A 16,754-nucleotide genomic window follows, 5' to 3' on the forward strand; every position below is an offset into this window, starting at 1 on the left:
GCTGATATTGGGAAAAAATGATTTTTCTTTTCTGCGATATTGTATTGCGATGAAATAAATACAAGAATTTTCTTGATATGACTTCAATTGCTCTATTTGAAAAGAATTAGCATCCTAGAATTATTGTGGTGATTTTGTAGGGAAAATGTATAGAAAATAAAAATAAATTACCTGAAAAACTTTTTATTTTTAGAATGGAGACTTTTCTGAGTGCAAACCATCCTTTTTTGAGCTTTAATGCAGTGATCATATTTTAAACAAAATTATAAAAATAAAAGAGCAGCTATACATCCGCCTCCTGAGTGGTTTACAAAAGTAGTTTTTTTTGCAACCAAATCCCCTGTACAAGTGGTTATTTGTCCTTGACAAATAGCGGGGATGGGGCCTGCTTTGTTTATTTGATAAACTGATCAAGATTGTGGTTGGTGGTTTGCACAGCCAGCTTGTCACTCACTAGCAACAAACTCTGTACCCTTAAATCAGAGTAAATTAGTTAGTTCAGACAGACTGCTCTTGTAGATTAGTCATGGAAAATGAGAACTGTGTTCATGGAAAATGTGAGTTTTCCTTTTGTGTCAATCAACAAAAAAGTGTTTGAGTCAATTTGACTTGCTTGACATCACACATCCTGCCAAATGACCATTGCGCAAGGGCACATTGCGATGATGCTGAAACAATATATATAGTGCAGCCCAACTAATTTGTTTGAAACCTGGCTACACCATTAGCTGCAGTTACCAGGACAATATCTATTAAACCTGATTGAAATCATTCTTATTAGAGATTCCAACCTAAAGGTATGGTAAGCGAATTAAGTCAAAAACAAGTATTTTTGTCAAATTCAGCTAACAGCCCATCTCCTTATGGTCCACTAGTAGCTGTGTGCTCAGTGTGTGAGCTGAAAATGAATCCAGAGTTGCTGTTCGCTCTACATCATGATATTTGTCATGGAATTGGATTTCTTTGGAATTGCTTACCCCGCCTTTAACTGTTAACGTAAACGCTGAGTAAAGTGATCTAATAAGATGTGTGTTTACATTCCCCAAAGCACTTAATCAGATTATAACTTTTTGACATTTGCAAAATGGTTCCGCCTGCTGTGAAGCCTCCTGTAGTAGTTTAATGGAAGTAAACAAGATTGGTAATACAATTTTAAAGATGGACCCACATCTTGTCCTGGGAACAATATATGCGTTTCTGCTGTTCTGTTTCCGGATTTGAACAATCCCCCACAGTTTTCAAGGTCTCCAACAAAAAAATCAGCCACAGACCGGTTTTGTTTTGCTACCGCCCTGTTTCTGCCCCTCCCAGAAACTTGTTCACATCACCAAATGTTACCCTGACATGGCAAACATGTGCAGAAAGAATATCTTTAAATTAGCCCACCATTATATGGATATTACAGGCACTTTTCCTTTTGAGCTGATAATCAAAGGTTTACACCACATTTCTCGTCCCAGTAGAAAGTTTCTTCGGATCGGGACGGATCAGGCCAGTTTCTTCCGATTGAGGTGGTTAAATGAGGCATTTTTATATCTATTATTATTGGTGAAATATTGGGATCCATGTAAACACAGCTACTGTTAGGCTACTAATGTAACTGTCTCTAATTAACTGACTGACTAACACATTGTTCATATGCATTATCCACCTTTTGGTTGTTTTAAATGGGTCTGTTTACTATGTTCAGCAGTAGTGGTGGACTCAGTGGGTGGTGGGGTTGCCCTTGCAGTGGGTAAAATGGAAAATGCAGTGCCATATAGGCTGTCTTACATGCTAGAAAATGAGTTGGCCCCTATGTTACTCTAAATGGTTAATAGTGTGTTTTTATTACAGAGATGTTGTAATTATGCTTTAAATCTGATTCGAATAATAAAACTATTTTAATCTTAACCAGGTTTTGGAACTGTTTCACCATAAATGCATCACGATTTTCTGCGTGCTGGTGCCTCACTGCATGCAGCTGGTGCTGGTTTTTATTTTTCCGCCACTGTTTTTGCTTGCTGTAATAATTTCCTCCTAAAGATCCCTTACTAACATGCATCCAATTGAAGCAATGGGGGACAGTATGTTTCGGTGCAACAATATACCCCATAGTTAATGTGTTAATATACCATGTCAAGTGGGTAACTTCAAAAATAGTCTGAGAAACGGATAGCTGGTTTTTGTATGGATTAAACAATAGTAATGTAACATGTTAATTATTGAGCTTTAGAGGGGCTAGTAGGCCACTTTTGTTACCTTTGGACCGAGCCAGTCTGCAGTCTAGTCTTAATGCTAAGCTATTTATCAAAATGTCAAAACTTTCCTTTAACAACATGGAAGTACCTGAAAACCAAACAATGAGTTGTCGTGTGAGGTGAGCACTTGCCAGTCATAAACAAGGGAATCGTCCCCATCTCTACCATCTAATCCCATGATATGAGCATGGCATTATACAACTTTTCCACCAAGCATGTCTTTTTGACCTTTTATGTCAAGAATACAACATCAGAAATTCCCTTTGAAGGGAGCATTATCAACTGACTCACTAGACAGGGGAAACTTTAACTCTCTTCTATTAAAGGACTAGTTTGACATACATTTTGGGAAATAAGCTTAATAGACGTTACTTGCCAAGAGTTAGATGAAAAGGTCGATACCACTTTCATGTCTGTGCATTGACTATGGAGCTAATAGCCATTTGGCAATTAGTAGGCCTATCTTTCCAGTCATATAAGATAACAGATGACAGCTGACAGGTCAATTTTCTCTGTGTTTGCTAAATTACTAACAAACACTGTGTCATCAGTCTATAAGAGATGGACCCGTAACACCTGTTACAGTGAAGTGGTGCCACTCTTTAGCATTTAAGGAAACTATTATATTGAGGCCTGTTTGTTTAATTCTTCTCAAAGTCCTCTGGTTTATTATCATTGTGCTTTATAGCCATGATTTTATTTACGAATATTGTTTTCCAATGAGTGTGTCTAAACACAAAAAAATCAGTAGTAGCAGTTGATTGGCTGGGTTATTGTATGATTTTGGCTTCCAGCGATTTTGAAAACAAGATAATCGAAATGAAATGATTATTGTGCCAGATTCCGTTTCGCACTGATGCTCTTGATTTGTCTTGTGATAGAAACCCAGCCCACTCCTTTCCTTTACAGCTGTAGCTCCCGCCCCACCTTAAAAGTCTAAACTCAGCTAGGCTATGGCATGTTTAACTCAGCCTGAGGTGTTATAACTGCTAAAACTTGTTAGTCCCCATTATTAGGCCTAATCGAGCAGCCGGGGTCTGGTTTGATTCAGCTAGTATAATACAAGAACTGAGAATTTCCTCATGTGTCGTCATGCAGATCACTTGTGCTCCATACCCACTAATATGCAGATGAATTGTCTCTTTATGTTTGTGTTTTTGACAGCAGCAGAACTTGTACTAATTATTGCTGATGTGTCCAAAGAAGAGGCATCCAGATGGCAGTTAGAGGTATGCGTTGTGTGTGGCTTTGGCTGTGTGTGTGTGTGTGTAATGGGTGTGGGGTCTCCAAACAGCAGAGGCCCAGTCCCCTGGCTATCCTCTTTTAATGACCCAGGCCACGACAATGGGGGTCTGGTGTGTGACGGAACAGAGGATCCACGTCTGTCTGTATAACAGACCCACAGCTGGTCACCCTATGGAAACAATGGACACAGCTCATGCTCATAAATAATAATCTTGATGATTATTCATTTCAGGGTTTTTTCTCTCTCTTTGACACTATTTACTTTCTCAGTTCTACCTACACTGCTCAACAAGATTCCTGTTCTCTAGATGGTACAGATATGAAAAGTTAAAATCCAAAACCAACAAATTGATATATAGAACAATCTCTATGAAAGTTAAGTGAAAAAAATATTTTGACAACTAGTCACAATGAAAGAAGCTGTTAAAAGGTCTGCTAGTTAACCTTGCCGTCCGCTTACAGTGTTAATTTTGGTCCTTTTCATACACAACAACATATGGAAAAAAATCTAAATATTTTATGAATTAATTTGTTTTCAAACTTTTATGCTACCAGTTTGACACTGACAACCTACAGTTTAACTACAGTTAACCTACAGTAAGCTATATATACAGTAATATATATATAAATTAATAATAGTGTGTAGAATCTTCATGGAGAGACAAGCCGCTGCACGTCTTGTACCACAGACAAATAGATGAAGTGGCTGATCAAGAAATCCTACCAGTGGCTGGAAAAGGCTGGACTGAAGGACAGCACAGAAGCACTAATCATGGCGGCACAAGAACAGGCACTCAGTACAAGATCAATAGATGCTGGGGTCTACCACACCAGGCAGGACCCCAGGTGCAGACTGTGCAAGGATGCCCCTGAGACAGTACAGCACATAACAGCAGGGTGTAAGATGCAGGCAGAAAGTGCAGACATGGAACGCCATAACAAGCTGGCATAGTGTACAGGAACATCTGCCATGAGTATGGGCTGAAAGTCCCAAGGTCAAAATGGAAGACACCTCCTAAGGTAGTTGAGAATGACCGAGCTAAGATCCTGTAGGACTTCAAGATCCAGACTGACAAACTGGTGATGGCTAACCAACCAGACATCGTGTTGATTGACAAACAGCAGAAGAAGGCTGCAGCGATAGATGTGGCAATTGCTTCACTTTACATTCATGTAATAAATATACAAACGTCAATAAGGTGGAAAATCAGCGTATGACATAAAGAAAAAGAAAAATATTTTGGTTATAATCATCCGCTTATAGTTTGACAACGTGTTGTATCTAAAAGTACTGTCAAGAAGCTATTCAGATATTACTGTGGTGCAGAGATATAAATTGACCCTAGTATTGCCTGTGTAGCCAAAGTTTGATATATAGAGAGAGCTCTTTTGTCGTCTGAAAACTATTAAAACACATCGATAGTCCACACTGTTGCACTGGGTGACATGTTCCTCCATCACAATGAACACACACACTGTAGCTTATTTTAACTCAGTCCCCCTGTTTTCCAAAAACAACACTGTCCAGCTGTTCGTAGAAATAAATGAGTCTTGTAAAAAACGAAACAATATTTTTGTGATTTAATGTTAAAGAATTATGTCATCAGCACCTCCAAGATGTAATTGCCTAATTTGTCTCACAAATTACTGTCAAACACGTGCATATACGCATGCATATGGTCCACACCCTGCTGTGGGTCCGGGTTAAGTGCTTCACATTCATTAGAGCCCTCCACCAATCTCTGTGTGAACAGAGAGCAGGGTGCTAATCCCGGTTAATGACGATAATTAGACTAGGATAGGAAGGCCGGTGCAAAGGAGCCCACAGACAGCCAGGACTCAGGTGTTTCTTCTGTCCACCTCCCAGAGTCTCAGGTGGTTAGTGAGGCATTGTTTGCTGTGGATGTGATCTGCAGAGCACACACTGGCACTTCTGCCCCTGCTGAACGAGCTACTCGTTATCAGGTTTCATTAATGTATGACCAACACTCACTGCAGTTAATGAGGTGCATGAGAGTGAGGAATCAAAGCGTCGCTGCACACAAGAAGCTCTGAAGAAACAATCGATTCAAACAAGAAATGTTTTGACACTAAGTTGACAGCACACGTCACCGCAGCGACCAACAGGAAGGACTTCACTGAGAACCACATAGAACAAACAACATGAGACTGGGTTTTAATTCAGTAGCCACAGTGAGGACATTTCAGGAAGTCACGGACTGCAGCAGTTTGGTTAAATGCTGCAGTCTGAAAGACACACACATCCTTGAGAGAAACTCAAATCATCAATGTCTCAATATGACTTTTAACTTTTGTGGTAACTCATAACAAGCTTCACATTGATTCCAGCTGTCTTTATTTTTGCATGAGTGCAAATTTACATTTTTTTAAACTCATCTCTTCCGAGAACACTTCCTATTATAACACCTCAAACTCCTAACCTCTAACATGCACTTCCTGAGCTCTTCTTCTTCTATACCCTTATCCTGTATTGATTACACTTTTTTACTAACTCTTACTTCTAGGTATTTATCCCATTGATGCGATATGTGCTATTAGCTCTTACTAGTAGATATTAGTGCTCTTACTAGTATGTATTGTCAGTATTGTCAACACTCAACTACACACACACACACACCTTATCATCTCATCAAAGAGTAAAAAGACTAAAAAAATGTTAACTATGAAATATGAACACAATTTACGGAAAATGACGAGATTCACCTTAACCGTCACAGTGAGTTCGGCCCTGCCTTGAACTAGACACACTGTGTCTACCTGCTGAGGACATGTTCCTGTTCTGTTCAGTGTCTATAAGGTAATAAATCCAAGATAAAACAATTGCACACTATCTGCAGGTGAAGATCATAAAAATGAATTTACAAGCAGACAATGTTTTGGCCAAGGGGTCATATTTGAATTAGACAACATCCTATTTTAACTACTTCTCAAAAGTGCAACCGTTTTTTTTATTGGCAGGAACACAAAGTGTACCTATTCATTGAGGTAGGTAAAAATTTGACAGACCTATTTTGAGTGTGTAACAATGACCTCATCTTTAAATTGAGATAATGGGAAAATTATGGATATCTGCTGCTGAAGATACTCAAACTGAGAGGCTAAACAGCAAGCTAATGTACAGTGAAGGTGTGACTGACTGCTCTTATCTAGAGATAGTGTGTAAAAACCCTTTGTTTACAAAACAAACAACATAGAGATAACAATGTAAAATGTTAAACATCACTGTGATTAATTTCTTTTCAGTGCCAGACACCAAACATGCAGGTACAAATGACAGACTGACTGACTGATTTTGAGAATGACGGCTAACATCACAAGAGTTGTGTCCACTTCCTGAGGAGGAAACCAAGATGCTATTGTTGAGAAATGAAACGTGCAAGTGTAAAGTTATTTTAGGGTGCAGAGATGCGTGCTAAACATATGCCAGTCTTTGTAAACTGTGTTCTGACCTCAAATGTCACAGCAAAGATAGCGGAAACATGACTTGTGACACACTGAAGTTCTGCGTTTTTTAATCTTAAGAAGATGGACTGCCTGTACGTATTATATTATATTATAAACATTTGTCCATTTGTGGGAAGGGAAAGCAACATTAACATATTATCACCAGACCAGACCTATCCAGATTAAGTTCCATCCAAAGCCTGGAACATTTCTGCAGTCCAGTTAATAAACCATTATCCCTAATTCATTTATCAGTGAGGACATGTAGATAAAGAAATAAAGTATAGCATTTTAAGCTGAGGCTCTGGAAGAGGTGCTGCAACACAGTCACCATGTCAACCTTAAAAAAATATCAGAGTTGAATTTACACCTCTCTGACACAGTGTAAAAAAAGGACATTACATGCTTCACAAATATAGGATTTATTGCTAGTGTACTGGATTTCATTAAAACAAAACTGCATTAGAACAAACTGGTAACTAATTTTATATTTTTCCTCTGTCTGCTGCACCACCAACCTAAAAATGTTGCTAGAAATGAACACAAGCAGACTAATTAAACTCCTTCAGGGAAAGGTTATGGTTTGAATGGTAAACATGCTAAGCCGTAAAAGGCCAATCATTGTTTACTTTTTCTTCTACAGTAACTCCAGTTGCATGTAAGGGGAGTGGTGGTTGAAATTCTTTGTCATTTGTCTGTTCAAAGTTCCTCTTGGAGCAACAATAGCATCTTTGTAGTTCTTTGCCCAGATCCTGGCAGCGATGTCCTTGGGTCCTGTGACTTTGGGTCCCGGGTGTCTTTCTGTTCGTTCCTCTAACACAATTCAAACCCTCTTCTGTTCCAATTGGTGCGGGCAGATCAGAAGGCTGTCTGACCATAGGCTTCTGATAAAACATATCGGTTGGATATGTAAACATAAATATACCAGCTGATAATACACCCTAAACTCTTTGTCATTCAGTGTGGGCAGATAGCTGTAAAGGATCCATGCACATGCAGGTGTCAATTATTCTGGCAAAATTTTGACGTCACTGTATAAATAGATAAATGAACGATTTCTGCATTTCATTTAGATGCTTCAGTTTTCAGGGTCCTGGTACTGTGCATTTTGACTCACTGCCCACTGTCATGGCTTACTGAGACACTCAAATAGAACAGAGACATCATTAATGTAATGTTTCCAACTATGACCAGTAAAAATGTCTGTTGTGGACATTGCAGATTGCAGATCTTATCAGGCAAAATAAGTGAGTGGATGTACTATGAGTGTGTACAGGTTTCAGTTGAACATAACAATATTATATTCCACTAACATCTTTAAAAAGTAACTAAGTATTTACTCAAGTCCTGTACTTCAGTGCAATTTTGAGGTATTTTAATTTTAGTATATCTGATATATTTAATATACTTTATACTTAATATATAATCCCCTACATTTCAGAGGGCAATATTATCCTTCTTTTTTTTTAACTCCATTACATTTATTTAAATCCTATATTTACTAGCTACATTGATTGTACACACCAAACACATCATCAACTTGTTAAATATGATGCATTTTTATGGATTAAAGGCCCTATATACCCTGGTGTACTTTTACTTTTGATACTTTATGTAAATTTTACTGGTAATACTTGTGTACTTTTACCCCCAGTGTTTAAAACCTCTGTGTGCGACAACTGATTGGTAAAATTGTGTTTTTGACAGCATGGGAAAGTGGAAATGATGGCTGTAAATTAAAGAATGAGGATTAGACTGTGAATAATCCACTGGTTGAGGACCAGGGCAAACATGAGAGAAAAGATCTTCGAATTCGAAGTAACTCTTGGAAAATGCATCATAGATAAAGTCAAACAAAGTTTGGTTAGATATTTCATCCACTTTTTCTAGTATGAAACTGTGTGCTAATGCCCTAGATACCAAATGTATCATGCCATTTGGCGACTTCATCAAAGTGTGACCAGAAAACACTCACAGATGTTCATGTTTGCATTGCCAGTGAGGAATACTGTAATTACTGGAGATAAGTATAAGTGTTTGGTTATAAAATCCTGATACAACTGAGCATTTATAGCTATAATTAGACTTTACTTAAATTGCTTCAGTTCATCTGGTGATTCTAAGACATGAACTTGTGTTGTGTTGAATGAGTAGATCAGGAGTGAATTGTCACTGACACTATTCCTTTAAATAATGATGACAAAATGGCTATTTTGGCATCATTTCATACCTCAATAATATGAATCATAGCAGTTTCAGGACAACATTTAACATGCATCATAGTATTAATGTAATCATTTTAGCATTTGGATGATGGTTTGTTCAGTGACTGAACAGGAAGAAGTACAGCATGTATCATCAGACGTGCTCTTATGTAAATGAACATGTTACTTCTCCAAGATGTCGCTGAGTATAGCTGCCTTGGTGTTAGGTGCGCTTTGTTTTGTTTTGTTTTTGTGTGTTAATTCAGTTTTCGGCTGTGATTCCCGGAGCTCTTTCACCAGGGAGGAGCTCATGAACATCAGGGGAACAACTACAATGGATTTAATTCCCACTTTTCTTGCGTCATCAGTGAAATTATTGGACATTTTAGTGAAGGGTTCCACAGGAGAGGAAAAAGAGCTGGGTCGCTTGTGCGTCTCCGCCGGCGGGGACTTCGCACACCGCTACTGGCAATATTTCTCTCCAACATGCGCTCACTGTGCAACAAACTGGACGAACTTCAGCTTCTGGTGGGGAAAAACAGAGACTTTTATTCATCTTCTGTTCTGTGCTTCACAGAGACGTGGCTGTGTGAACTGATACCGGACTCCGCGCTGCAGCTGGCTGGCTTCCAACTGTACAGAGCAGACCGCGACACAGAACTCTCTGGCAAAACAAAAGGTGGAGGTATCTGTTTTTATATTAACGATGGCTGGTGTAGCGACATTACAGTGATTCAGCACTGTTCTTCTAATCTGGAATTTCTTATCATTAATTGTAAACCATTTTACTCCCCCCGTGAGTTTGCTTCATTCACTCTGGTCGGTGTTTACATCTCACTGCACACCAACGTGCACGACGCACAGCGCATGCTGGCCGACCGGATACTGTGTGTGGAGCAGACCCGGACTCCCTTGTTATTTTTCTCTGTGACTTTAACGGGAAATCTCAACCAAGAACTCCCCAAATACAGACAGTTTATAAAGTGTCCAACCAGAGAGGGGAACACTTTGGATCACTGCTACACCACAGTTAGCAGTGCCTATCACGCGCTCCACTGGGACACTCTGATCACGTGATGGTCCATCTGATTCCTGCTTACAGGCAAAACTAAAAGCTCTGTAAACCTGTAGTGAGGACATCAAAGAAGTGGACAAGTGAAGCTATTGAGGATCTTCAGGTGTGTTTGAACTGCACTGACTGGGACGTTTTCAAGAAGGCTACCAAAAATCTGGATGAGTTTACAGAGACTGTGATGTCCTACATCAGCTTCTGTGAGGACACATGTATACCAACACGCACCAGGGTCAGTTATAACAATGACAAACCCTGGTTTACAGGTAAACTCAGACAACCACGGTTGGAAAAGGAGGAGGCATTTAGGAGTGGTGACAGGGACGGGTGCAGGGCGTTAAAGTACAGGTTTAGCAAGGAGGTGTGAGAAGCTAAACGACTGTAGACTAAAGAACCAGTTCTCTGTAAAAGACGCCACTTCTGTCTGGAGGGGGTTCAGACAGATCACAAACTATGCCCCACTCCATAAACTATTCTCGCCTGGAAAATGAGCTGAACCAGTTCTACTGCCACTTTGAGAGTCAATCGGACACCATCCCCCGTCACTCCTCTGCTCAGTTTCAGCCTCAGTCAACCATTTCTTCCCCCCCTTCTCAGAGCTGGCCACCCCCTACCCTCCTCTCTCACAGAGAGGGAAGTCAACAGTCTTTTCAGGAGGCAGAAACCATGCAAAGCAGTTGGGTCGGACTCTGCCTCCCCATCCACCCTGAAGCACTGTGCTGATCAGCTGTCTCTGGTGTTCACAGACATTTTTCAACTCACTGGAGACTTGCCATGTGCCAGCCTTCTTGAAAGCCTCTACTATCATAGCAATAGTTTATTCGAGGATTTTCAGTCAGGTTCATCATAGCACAGAGACAGCACTGTTGAAAATTACTAATGACCTCCTAATTGCATCAGACAAAGGACTTGTCTCTGTACTGGTTTTATTAGATCTTAATGCTGCTTTTGATACCATTGACCATCATATCCTATTACAGAGACTGGAACATTTCATTGGCATTAAAGGAACCGCTCTAAGCTGGTTTAAGTCCTATTTATCAGATCGATTTCAGTTTGTACATGTACATGTGCGCCAAAGTTGCTTGGACCAATCCTCTTCACTTCATATATGCTTCCTTTAGGCAATAGTATCAGGAAACACTCCATAGACTTTCATTGTTATGCAGATGATACTCAGTTATATCTATCGATCAAGCCAGATGAAACTCATCAGTTAGCTAAACTTCAAATGTGCCTTCAGGATGTTAAAACCTGGATGACCTGTAATTTTCTAATTTTAAAAGCAAATAAAACTGAAGTTATTGTTCTGGGGCCCAAGCACCTCCGTGATGCATTATCTAAAGATATAGTTTCCCTTGATGGCATTGCCCTGGCCTCCAGCACCACTGTGAGGAATCTTGGAGTTATCTTTGATCAGGACATGTCATTTAAGTCTCACATTAAGCAAATTTCAAGGACCGCCTTTTTTCAACTACGTAATATTGCAAAAATCAGGAACATCCTGTCTAAAAATGATGTAGAAAAACTAGTCCATGCATTTGTTACTTCTAGGCTGGATTACTGCAATTCCTTATTATCAGGCTGCTCGAAAAAGTCCAGTAAGACTCTTCAGCTGATCCAGAATGCTGCAGCACGCGTTCTGACAGGAACCAGGAAAAGAGATCACATTTCTCCTGTTTTAGCGTCTCTGCATTGGCTTCCAGTAAAATCCAGAATAGAATTTAAAATCCTTCTTCTCACCTACAAAGCTCTTAATGGTCAGGCTAGTGTTGTAGTACTCAAGACCGGTCTTGGTCTTAAGACCACTTTTTGATGGTCTTGGCCTCGTCTCGGACTCGACCGCCTTTGTACTCGTTCTTGTCTCGGTCTCGGACATTGAGGACTTGGGATTTTATTTCAAGACCAGTCAAGACCATAACTTTGGGAATATCAATAAATTGCTTTTGCATTGTGTGATTTGTTAACATCTTAACTTAAACATGTGTTGTTCCCGTTAACGACTGTCACCCCTCCCCACGATGCTTATGTTGTTTTCAGCTCTTAGTGTTTGTATGTGGGTGATTTAATGGGAAAGTGGATCTTTCAGATCACTTTGAGAAGTACCTATGATCTCGTTCCACATTTTATTGTGTGCCATGCAATGCAGGGAACTGGTCTTGGTCTTGATTCGGTCTTGCCCTCCCTCAGTCTTGCTCTCTACTGCTCTCAACCCCTAAAGGTCTTGGTCCTGTCTGGGTCTCGATAAACTCTGGTCTTGGTCTTGACTTGGTCTCGGTTTGGGCGGTCATGACTACAACAATAGGTCAGGCACCATGTTATCTTAAAGAGCTCATAGTACCTGACTACCCCACCAGAGCACTGCGCTCCCTGCGGGGTTACTTGTGGTTCCTAGAATCTCCAAAAGTAGACTGGGAGCCAGAGCGTTCAGCTATCAAGCTCCTCTCCTGTGGAACCAGGTTCCAGTTTGGGTTCAGGAGGCAGACACCATCTCCACATTTAAGAGTAGGCTTAAGACTTTCCTCTTTGATAAAGCTTATAGTTAGGGCTGGCTCAGGTGAGTCCTGAACCATCCCTTAGTTATGCTGCTATAGGCCTAGACTGCCGGGGAATTTCCCATGATGCACTGAGCTCCTCTCTTCTCTTCTTTCTCTCCCTCTCTATGCAACCTCATCCCATTAATGCATGTTACTAACTCGACTTCTCCCCTTTCCTCTGGAACTGTGGAGTCTGGATCTGTGGTTGCGAGTCACCTGCTGCCACCGTGTTCCTGCTCGATACCCTCTGCTACAATTATTGTTACTAGTCCTATTGTTATTATTGTAATTATAATCATTAACATTAGGATTATTATCATTAACACTACTGTAAATATCTGTACCATTATTCATTCAGTCTATAGCAACATTACCTTTACTGTCTGTACCTCTGTGTGTATATTGTGTAGGCTGCCTCCCTCCCCTCTCTCTCTCCTTCACCCCAACCGGTCGAGGCAGATGGCCGCCCACCCTGAGCCATGGTTCTGCTCGAGGTTTCTGCCTCTTAAAAGGAAGTTTTTCCTTGCCTCTGTCGCCTAGTGCATGCTCTTGGTGGGAACTGTTGGGTCAAGGACAACAGGACTAAACGACTAAAGATCCATCACCCTGACCTCTGTGGTTATGAAGTCCTTTGAACGCCTTGTGTTGTCCCACCTAAAATCAATTACAGACCCTCTCCTGGACCCCCTGCAGTTCGCCTACAGAGCCAACAGGTCTGTTGACAATGCAGTAAACATGGCCCTTCCCTACATCCTCCAGCACCTGGACTCCCCAGGAACCTACGCCAGGATCCTGTTTGTGGATTTCAGCTCTGCTTTTAACACCATCATCCCGACCCTGCTGCAGGACAAGCTCTCCCAGCTGAGAGTGACTGACTCACAGACTTTCACTCACATCACAGACTTCCTGAAGGACAGGAAGCAGCACATGAAGCTGGGAAAACATGTCTCTGATTCCAGGACCATCAGCACCGGATCCCCTCAAGGCTGCGTTCTTTCCCCCCTTCTCTTCTCCCTGTACACCAACAGCTGCACCTCCAGTCACCAGTCTGTCAAGCTCCTGAAGTTTGTGGATGACACCACCCTCATTGGGCTCATCTCTGGTGGGGATGAGTCCGCCTACAGGTGGGAGATTGACCATCTGGTGACCTGGTGCAGCCAGAACAGTCTGGAGCTCAACGCTCAGAAGACAGTGGAGATGGTAATGGATTTGAGAAAGAGCCCAGTCCACAGTGGTGACTGGGTGGTGAGGATGGACTCCTGAGATCATTGAGTCCATCCTCACCCCCTCCATCACCATCTGGTACGCTGCTGCCACTGCCAGGGACAAGAGCAGGCTGCAGCGTATCATTCGCTCTGCAGATAGGTGATTGGCTGCAATCTTCCTTCTCTTCTGGACCCGTATGCCTCGAGGACTCTGAGGCTTCCAGGAAAGATTGCAGCTGACTCCTCCCACCCCGGACACAAACAGTTTCAGACTCTCCCCTCTGGCAGGAGGCTGCGGTCCATCAGGACCAAAACCTCTCTCCATAAAAACAGCTTCTTCCCGTCTGCAGCTATACTCATTAACAAGGCCCGGGTCCCCCACTGACACTCCCCCCTTGCAAATGATACAAATGTCTCTGCATTTGTCTCTGCTGTTTCATCTCGTGTTGGGTACAGACCTGGCACGTTGCACATATTTGTTTGTTTGTTGTTTATATGCTGTCAGTTTAAATATATATATTTATATGTACACAATATTCTCTTCTGTTGCATTATTTCTGCACGGCACAGACCCAGAATAATGCACATGTATATATCTGCAACGTTGTTCTTCCATTCCATATTTATATATTTCTACATTTATTTATGTTGACTGTATGTTTGTCTATGTGTAGCACCTTATCACCACAGCAAATTCCTTGTATGTGTAAAACACTACTTGGCAATAAAGCTCCTTCTGATTCTGATTCTTATGATGTTGCTCAGCTGGACTGTGCGCATGATGGTGAGGACATTGTGACCCAAGGCCAATATGTGCAGCAAAGCATTTTTTCAGAGCTGGTTTAAGTTGTTAATCATTAGCTATCACAGTGGCTACAGTAGCTAGTTACATCATTGTGCACACTGCACAGAATGTTCTGCCTTGCTGATTACAGAACATGGCACCTATCACACCAGTATCGTATTTGATAGCAAAATGAATCTCATACACCTCACGGTGCTGTTTGTTTTTCTCCATTTGTTGATTGTTGATGCGCTTTTATCATCATGTGCTTTCACCACAGACAAACAGAGAACAAATATTTAAATGCCTGTATCAGATCTCTCTAAATGCTGGAAGGAAAAAATCTGCTGACAGAGTCATGGGACAGATCAGATGGGCTGATGTGTGAACTTCTCATGACTATAGTTGCATGTGTAAATGTGCGTGACTGTATTCCCCCAGATTGTTGCATACTTCCTCTTTGCTGAAACCACACCATTTTGTCATGTGAGAGGCTGCATGGAGAAGGCAGAAATTTAAAGTCATGCCAGTTGGAAGGTTTCATTTTTATTCAGATTGAGGAAGCACGTGAATACATCACAATATGGCAGGTCTCTGTCCCAACATCGGACCCATTGTATCAGTTTGAAACAAATGTATTACAGGAAATGCAACATAATATCCATAACTATGTTTTCAGCGGTGTATAAAAACCTTACATAGTAAACTGTTAGGTTTTTATTATCTTAGAATGAGTCATTTCTATCTACATACACCGCGGGTCCCCTTACATGGAGGTTGCCATGTTGCGCCGCCATGTTTCTACAGTAGCCCAAACAAACAAACTGCACATTTCGTCACTATGTTGAACACGTACGTACAAAGAAGAAGAAGCAATAGTAGAAGTATTAGTCAGTTTGGTAGAATTAAGAAGTGAAGTGAAATTTGGACAAATGGTGGACCACATGTATTATTTTGCACAAGAGCCGACAGAGCGACTGGGGCAAATTGTGGATTCTCCTTTGCACTTGCAAAGGGAGGGGTGAGTGGTGGTTGAGCCGTTGGTTGCAATTCACAATTTTCACCACTAGATGCCACTAAAACTTACACAGTGATCCTTTAAAAAATCCCAGAGTGATCCTTTAAAAAACCCGTTCTCACTCCCAACACATCAAATACGGCAGCTTGGTCAGTGAAGGCTGTGCGTGTCACAACCCCCCTGCTGTGACACCTGGCATGTGAGTGAAAGTGTTTTTGATTATATTATTCCGTTATGAATGCTTGATGCATTTTTGTTTTTTTCTGTTTGCGTCCAATTTTGCTTTCTCTCTCTCCATCTCTCCCGCAGTGTTGTAAATGGGCACACCTGTCTCTCATCTACAGTCACACACATTACCTGAACCTGCCTCCAAAAAGCCCAACACAAACCAACGAGAAAAACCAAGATTCATTTAACTTGCAGTGATTAGTGACTCATCCTTTTAGATCCTGTTTGATTGTGGCTGCACGGGAAAAGCACTGAAATTAGATCCTTTAGTGAATCTGATGCTGTAAATGATTCCTGAGATGGACAAAGAGAGGAGGCAACATGATACGTCAGGCCTCACTGAACCGCAGTGACTCATAATTTCATAATTTGTTTTAGCATGCTGTGATATATCAGGCTGTTAAATTGTATATACTTAAGGTCCAGTGTGTAATATTTAGGAGGATCTATTGACAGAAATGCAACATAATATACATAACTATGTTTTCCGGGGTGTATAAAGATCTTACATAATGAACTGTTAGGTTTTTATTACCTTGAGTGAGACATTTCTTTTTACATACACCACGGGTCCATGTAGAGTATACTAGATGTTTGTTTATACACTCTAATGATGCTAATCCAACAAATCCTTCTAGTAGCGTCCTTGTTGATTCCACATTTCGACTTAAGAGCACATGAACACACACTGAAGTTGGAAGAATGATTTCACAACTTGGGAAATGGGACCATCTGAGGAACATGTGAATGCACCGT

Source organism: Micropterus salmoides, unplaced genomic scaffold, assembly GCF_014851395.1.
Source record: "Micropterus salmoides isolate LMB-PRFRI ecotype aquatic unplaced genomic scaffold, ASM1485139v1 Ms_hic_scaffold_22, whole genome shotgun sequence".
Taxonomy (NCBI): domain Eukaryota; kingdom Metazoa; phylum Chordata; class Actinopteri; order Centrarchiformes; family Centrarchidae; genus Micropterus; species Micropterus salmoides.